Here is an 8,428-nt window from a genome sequence, read left to right as displayed (position 1 = left end):
ATTATACATAACTATATAGAACGCCCCGGGATTGTGTTAATTAACTATAAATAGTTAAAAAACTAATCCCATTATTAGTCAAGTTAATTACGCTATTAGGTTTATATCCCAATAACTTGCACATATGTTAGACTCCTTGGTCCGTGTTTCAAGACGGGTCCCGAAGGTATCCTGAATCTTTCGCATTGTTAATCGTACAAGTGCATATAATAAACACAAAAATCAATGATAATCATGCCATTATATAATTCCGAAAAATTAACGCACTGTAGTCATATAAATCTATCAGCACTTTATCAAATTAATGACATTTATTCTATGTTAAAATGCAAGCATAATAATTTGAATAAACTATAAGCCATATTTTATGATAAATAATGGTATGCTAATAGATTACAATGTCCTTATATGGAAAAAATGCACACTATTATCATAATATTTATTAAATATTACAATTCTAATGATGAATTTTCCATAACGGATATTCAGGTTCATCGGGCTTAACCTCTAAGCAGTTTCACGTACTGTTTAACTCTCTATTCAGAGTTCTTTTCAACTTTCCCTCACGGTACTTGTTTACTATCGGTCTCATGGTTATATTTAGTTTTAGATGGAGTTTACCACCCACTTAGTGCTGCACTATCAAGCAACACGACTCTTTGGAAACATCATCTAGTAATCATTAACGTTATACGGGCCTGGCACCCTCTATGGGTAAATGGCCTCATTTAAGAAGGACTTAAATCGTTAATTTCTCATACTAGAATATTGACGCTCCATACACTGCATCTCACATTTGCCATATAGACAAAGTGACTTAGTGCTGAACTGATTTCTTTTCGCTCGCCGCTACTAAGAAAATCCTTGTTAGTTTCTTTTCCTCCCCTAATTAATATGCTTAAATTCAGGGGGTAGTCCCATATGAGTTGAGGTTGTATAAAACATTTGTTTGCATTAATTCTTTTTATATAGAAATAACATTACATTTTAAATTTGCCATTTATTGACAAACCCAACGAAGAATAATAACATTTACAACGGTTTTTCAATTTTTTCATCATTAATAAGAGACAATCCTAGATGAAAAATATTTTCATATTTTTTATGCTAGACATTTCTCAGTATTATTTGATTTAAAAAAAGAAAATATTTCTCTTCGTTTTCACATTCAAATATTTACAACACTATGAGAATAATGTTTTTCATATAATTTTTAATATTATGAATATAAAAATTTAAAAATTATTATATCCAATAATATACCATGTGCTTATAAAATTCATACAATGAAATTTATGAACAACTTTTTTTGCATAGTCTTACAACCCTCAACCATATGTAGTCCAAGCAGCACTTTAAAATTAATTAAAGTACATAACAGCATGGACTGCGATATGCGTTCAAAATGTCGATGTTCATGTGTCCTGCAGTTCACACGATGACGCACAGTTTGCTGCGTTCTTCATCGACCCATGAGCCGAGTGATCCACCGCTTAGAGTTTTAATAATTTGGTTTATATATATCATCAGAAATGTTTTTATTGAAAGAAATTAAAAATACACCATTTTACTGGCATATATCAATTCCTTCAATAAATTTAACATTGTAATTTTTTTTTTTTTTAAATCCAAAATAAATGTTGCGAAAAGTCTTAGTTTCATATAAACAATATACATATCTGTAGTTTTAATCATTTTTATAATATAAGCCTTTTTGGTTTCGATATAATATATTGGTGTAATTTTATATAAAACATTAACCTGAATAACCAGGTACAACATTATGCATTTCAGATTGTTGCATTAACCAATGTATGCGCATAATAATAATGAACAATACATTACGCAACGCCTGTATATTATGGTCCATATACACGCAAATTTTTTATTTTCCATTAATTGATTTTTATTATTCATTTAACATTCAGCTTTGCTTGGTTGCTGTTTACAATGTTAATTTTTTTTCTTTGGAAATTTCATTAATATTATTAATAATATTATATATTAACGGTAAGGAAAATTATATACTATAATGATCCTTCCGCAGGTTCACCTACGGAAACCTTGTTACGACTTTTACTTCCTCTAAATAATCAAGTTCGGTCAACTTTTGCGAAACAACCGTAACACACAAGGCGTCACAGTGATCACGTCCGGAGACCTCACTAAATAATTCAATCGGTAGTAGCGACGGGCGGTGTGTACAAAGGGCAGGGACGTAATCAATGCGAGTTAATGACTCACACTTACTGGGAATTCCAAGTTCATGTGAACAGTTTCAGTTCACAATCCCAAGCATGAAAGTGGTGCAGCGGTTTACCCGGACCTCTCGGTCTAGGAAATACACGTTGATACTTTCATTGTAGCGCGCGTGCAGCCCAGGACATCTAAGGGCATCACAGACCTGTTATTGCTCAATCTCATTATTGCTAGACGCAATTTGTCCATTTAAGAAGCTAGTGTCCTTATAATGGGACAAACCAACAGGTACGGCTCCACTTATATAAACACATTCAAACACAATATACATTTTACTGCAACCATGAATGAAGGCTATATAAGCTTCAACACCATAATCCTGAAGATATCTATTTAATATATTTGAGTCTCGTTCGTTATCGGAATTAACCAGACAAATCACTCCACGAACTAAGAACGGCCATGCACCACCACCCATAGATTCGAGAAAGAGCTATCAATCTGTCTTACACACTTATGTTCGGACCTGGTAAGTTTTCCCGTGTTGAGTCAAATTAAGCCGCAGGCTCCACTCCTGGTGGTGCCCTTCCGTCAATTCCTTTAAGTTTCAGCTTTGCAACCATACTTCCCCCGGAGCCCAAAAGCTTTGGTTTCCCGGGAAGCGACTAAGAGAGCCATAAAAGTAGCTACACCCAATTGCTAGCTGGCATCGTTTATGGTTAGAACTAGGGCGGTAACTTTCGTTCTTGATTAATGAAAACATCTTTGGCAAATGCTTTCGCTTAAGTTAGTCTTACGACGGTCCCCCAAATTACGAATGCCCCCAAACTGCTTCTATTAACCATTACCTCTTGATCTGAAAACCAATGAAAGCAGAACAGAGGTCTTATTTCATTATCCCATGCACAGAATATTCAGGCATTTGAAGCCTGCTTTAAGCACTCTAATTTGTTCAAAGTAATTGTACCGGCCCACAATAACACTCATTTAAGAGCACTAATGCAGGTTTTTAAATAGGAGGAACATATGAAAAAATACAAGTATTTTAACATACATAAGAACTCCACCGGTAATACGCTTACATACATAAAGGTATAGTACTAACCACAATTGTAAGTTGTACTACCCGTATGAAGCACAAGTTCAACTACGAACGTTTTAACCGCAACAACTTTAATATACGCTATTGGAGCTGGAATTACCGCGGCTGCTGGCACCAGACTTGCCCTCCAATTGGTCCTTGTTAAAGGATTTAAAGTGTACTCATTCCAATTACAGGGCCTCGGATATGAGTCCTGTATTGTTATTTTTCGTCACTACCTCCCCGAGCTGGGAGTGGGTAATTTACGCGCCTGCTGCCTTCCTTAGATGTGGTAGCCGTTTCTCAGGCTCCCTCTCCGGAATCGAACCCTGATTCCCCGTTACCCGTTGCAACCATGGTAGTCCTAGATACTACCATCAAAAGTTGATAGGGCAGACATTTGAAAGATCTGTCGTCGGTACAAGACCATACGATCTGCATGTTATCTAGAGTTCAACCAAAGTAACGATCTTGCGATCGCTTGGTTTTAGCCTAATAAAAGCACATGTCCCATAAGGTTCATGTTTTAATTGCATGTATTAGCTCTAGAATTACCACAGTTATCCAAGTAACTGTTAACGATCTAAGGAACCATAACTGATATAATGAGCCTTTTGCGGTTTCACTTTTAATTCGTGTGTACTTAGACATGCATGGCTTAATCTTTGAGACAAGCATATAACTACTGGCAGGATCAACCAGAATAATGTTTTTTTTATTTCATATTCCTTTCATATTAGTGAATAGAAATTAGCAATATAAATACTTGTATACAGATTTTATCAATATATATTTTTCTTTTTCTCATCGAATACGGCCATAATTATATAGCAATCGTATTCGCAGCATTTGTATTCATATAAATTTATGTTTTTAATTTTAATACATTTTTTATATATACATATATTTCATTCAAAAATATCATTTTATTTCCAACATACATAATTGTATCACCCATACAATTTTGTTTAATCAATATTAATATTGAATTAAATCATTTGCAATTTGATAATAAATTTAAAATTTATTATTTTCGTAAAAGCATTTCTCATGGTAATATATTAATATAAAACCAAGAACATATGAAAAAGTTACATATAAAAATGAAACTTAAATCATATTGTGATATGTGAATACAATAATACTAAAAATTAATATTAATGCAACACATTTTTTGTGGTAGGATCAAATATAATATAAATTATATCTGCCTACCGCCATAATTTAACGATAATAATTGGAAACTAGAATTGTTATTCAATTTTGGCCTTTGTTTCAACTCTATTATCTTTTTATAATAAATATATATCGCACTAAGCCAAAAATCTAAGAAACTTAGATAACAAATTTTATAACGATATTATTTATGATTTAATATTAGTATAATCAAAAATATATGAAATCACATAACATTTTTTATTATACTTGATGGACAACCACTGCCCATCTTATATAGGTTTTTTGCACCGATGTCTTGAAAACGGGTATTTATAACTGCATTTTCCACCCACCGTATAGTTTCCCTATATAAATAGAGAAAATTATTTAATATGGTACTGAAATGCACAAACATATAAAATGTTTGCATATTTCATATAATACCATCAATATTTCATATTATTGAACAAAATATATGCGAAGCAAATATTTTGAACAATGACCGGTCGACAACCACTGCCTACCCTATATAGGTTTTTGGCCCCGCTGTCTGGCACCAGGCCATTTATCGTATGGGGAAAATGGTATACATAGAGAAAATCTCTATAATCGTATCAAAATACCCATATATTTTAAAATAATTGCATATTTCATATAATACGACTATATATATTATATTATAAAACTTTACAACTTTAAGTTTTCATAATATAATATTTCCATATGAATTTTTTCTAACTTTATTTTCTCATTATATCATATTTCCATATGTATTTATTCCAGCTATACGTTTTCATAATATAATATTTCCATATGTATTTTTTCCAACTTATTTTCTCATTATATCATATTTCCATATGTACTTTATCCAACTTTATTTTTCATAATATAATATTTTCATATGTATATTTTTCCAGCTATACGTTTTCATAATATAATATTTCCATATGTATTTTTTCCAGCTATACGTTTTCATAATATAATATTTTCATATGTTTTTTTTCCAGCTATACGTTTTCATAATATAATATTTCCATATGTATTTTTTCCAGTTATACGTTTTCATAATATAATATTTCCATATGTATATTTTTCCAGCTATACGTTTTCATAATATAATATTTCCATATGTATTTTTTCCATCTATACGTTTTCATAATATAATATTTTCATATGTATATTTTTCCAGCTATACGTTTTTATAATATAATATTTCCATATGTATTTTTTCCAGCTATACGTTTTCATAATATAATATTTCCATATGTATATTTAATCAGCTATACGTTTTCATAATATAATTATTCCATATGTATTTTTTCCAACTTTATTTTCTCATTTTATCATATTTCCATATGTATTTTTTCCAGCTATACGTTTTCATAATATAATATTTCCATATGTATTTTTTCCAACTTTATTTTCTCATTATATCATATTTCCATATGTATTTTTTCCAACTTTATTTTCTCATTATATCATATTTCCATATGTATTTTATCCAACTTTATTTTTTATAATATAATATTTCCATATGTATTTTTTCCAGCTATTCGTTTCCATAATATAATATTTTCATATGTATATTTTTCCAGCTATACGTTTTCATAATATAATATTTCCATATTTATTTTTTCCAGCTATACGTTTTCATAATATAATATTTCCATATGTATTTTTTCCAACTTTATTTTCTCATTTTATCATAAATCCATATGTATTTTTTCCAACTTTATTTTCTCATTATATCATATTTCCATATGTATTTTATCCAACTTTATTTTTTATAATATAATATTTCCATATGTATTTTTTCCAGCTATACGTTTTCATAATATAATATTTTCATATGGATATTTTTCCAGCTATACGTTTTCATAACATAATATTTCCATATTTATTTTTTCCAGCTATACGTTTTCATAATATAATATTTTCATATGTATATTTTTCCAGCTATACGTTTTCATAATATAATATTTTTTATATGTATATTTTTCCAGCTATACGTTTTCATAATATAATATTTCCATATGTATTTTTTCCAACTTTATTTTTTATAATATAATATTTCCATATGTATTTTTTCCAGCTATTCGTTTCCATAATATAATATTTCTATATTTATTTTTTCCAGCTATACGTTTTCATAATATAATATTTCCATATGTATTTTTTCCAACTTTATTTTCTCAATTTATCATATTTCCATATGTATTTTTTCCAACTTTATTTTCTCATCATATCATATTTCCATATGTATTTTTTCCAGCTATACGTTTTCATTATATCATATTTCCATATGTATTTTATCCAACTTTATTTTTTATAATATAATATTTCCATATGTATTTTTTCCAGCAATACGTTTTCATAATATAATATTTTCATATGTATAGTTTTCCAGCTATATGTTTTCATAATATAATATTTCCATATTTATTTTTTCCAGCTATACGTTTTCATAATATAATATTTCCATATGTATTTTTTCCAACTTTATTTTCTCATTTTATCATATTTCCATATGTATTTTTTCCAACTTTATTTTCTCATCATATCATATTTCCATATGTATTTTTTCCAGCTATACGTTTTCATAATATAATATTTCCATATGTATTTTTTCCAACTTTATTTTCTCATTTTATCATATTTCCATATGTATTTTTTCCAACTTTATTTTCTCATTATATCATATTTCCATATGTATTTTTTCCAACTTTATTTTTTATAATATAATATTTCCATATGTATTTTTTCCAGCTATTCGTTTCCATAATATAATATTTCTATATTTATTTTTTCCAGCTATACGTTTTCATAATATAATATTTCCATATGTATTTTTTCCAACTTTATTTTCTCATTTTATCATATTTCCATATGTATTTTATCCAACTTTATTTTCTCATTATATCATATTTCCATATGTATTTTATCCAACTTTATTTTTTATAATATAATATTTCCATATGTATTTTTTCCAGCTATACGTTTTCATAATATAATATTTTCATATGTATATTTTTCCAGCTATATGTTTTCATAATATAATATTTCCATATTTATTTTTTCCAGCTATACGTTTTCATAATATAATATTTCCATATGTATTTTTTCCAACTTTATTTTCTCATTTTATAATATTTCCATATGTATTTTTTCCAGCTATACGTTTTCATAATATAATATTTCCATATGTATTTTTTCCAGCTATACGTTTTAATAATATAATATTTCCATATGTATATTTTTCCAGCTATACGTTTTCATAATATAATATTTCCATATGTATTTTTTCCAGCTATACGTTTTCATAATATAATATTTTCATATGTATATTTTTCCAGCTATACGTTTTTATAATATAATATTTCCATATGTATTTTTTCCAGCTATACGTTTTCATAATATAATATTTTCATATGCATATTTTTCCAGCTATATGTTTTCATAATATAATATTTCCATATGTATTTTTTCCAGCTATACGTTTTCATAATATAATATTTCCATATGTATTTTTTCCAACTTTATTTTCTCATTATATCATATTTCCATATGTATTTTATCCAACTTTATTTTTTATAATATAATATTTCCATATGTATTTTTTCCAACTTTATTTTCTCATTTTATCATAAATCCATATGTATTTTTTCCAACTTTATTTTCTCATTATATCATATTTCCATATGTATTTTATCCAACTTTATTTTTTATAATATAATATTTCCATATGTATTTTTTCCAGCTATACGTTTTCATAATATAATATTTTCATATGGATATTTTTCCAGCTATACGTTTTCATAACATAATATTTCCATATTTATTTTTTCCAGCTATACGTTTTCATAATATAATATTTTCATATGTATATTTTTCCAGCTATACGTTTTCATAATATAATATTTTTTATATGTATATTTTTCCAGCTATACGTTTTCATAATATAATATTTCCATATGTATTTTTTCCAACTTT

General features: G+C 27.8%; 1 non-coding gene across 1 annotated transcript; it reads right to left on the bottom strand.

Moving 5' to 3' along the window:
* Window positions 1-1,322: 1,322 nt before the first annotated feature.
* Window positions 1,323-1,501, bottom strand: LOC121502403 (5.8S ribosomal RNA). Its single transcript, XR_005990974.1, has one exon. It is a non-coding gene; the product is annotated as a 5.8S ribosomal RNA (ribosomal RNA).
* Window positions 1,502-8,428: the final 6,927 nt, after the last annotated feature.

This window comes from Drosophila kikkawai, unplaced genomic scaffold, assembly GCF_030179895.1.
Source record: "Drosophila kikkawai strain 14028-0561.14 unplaced genomic scaffold, DkikHiC1v2 scaffold_296, whole genome shotgun sequence".
NCBI lineage: Eukaryota > Metazoa > Arthropoda > Insecta > Diptera > Drosophilidae > Drosophila > Drosophila kikkawai.
This window is presented reverse-complemented; position numbering and strand designations above follow the sequence as displayed.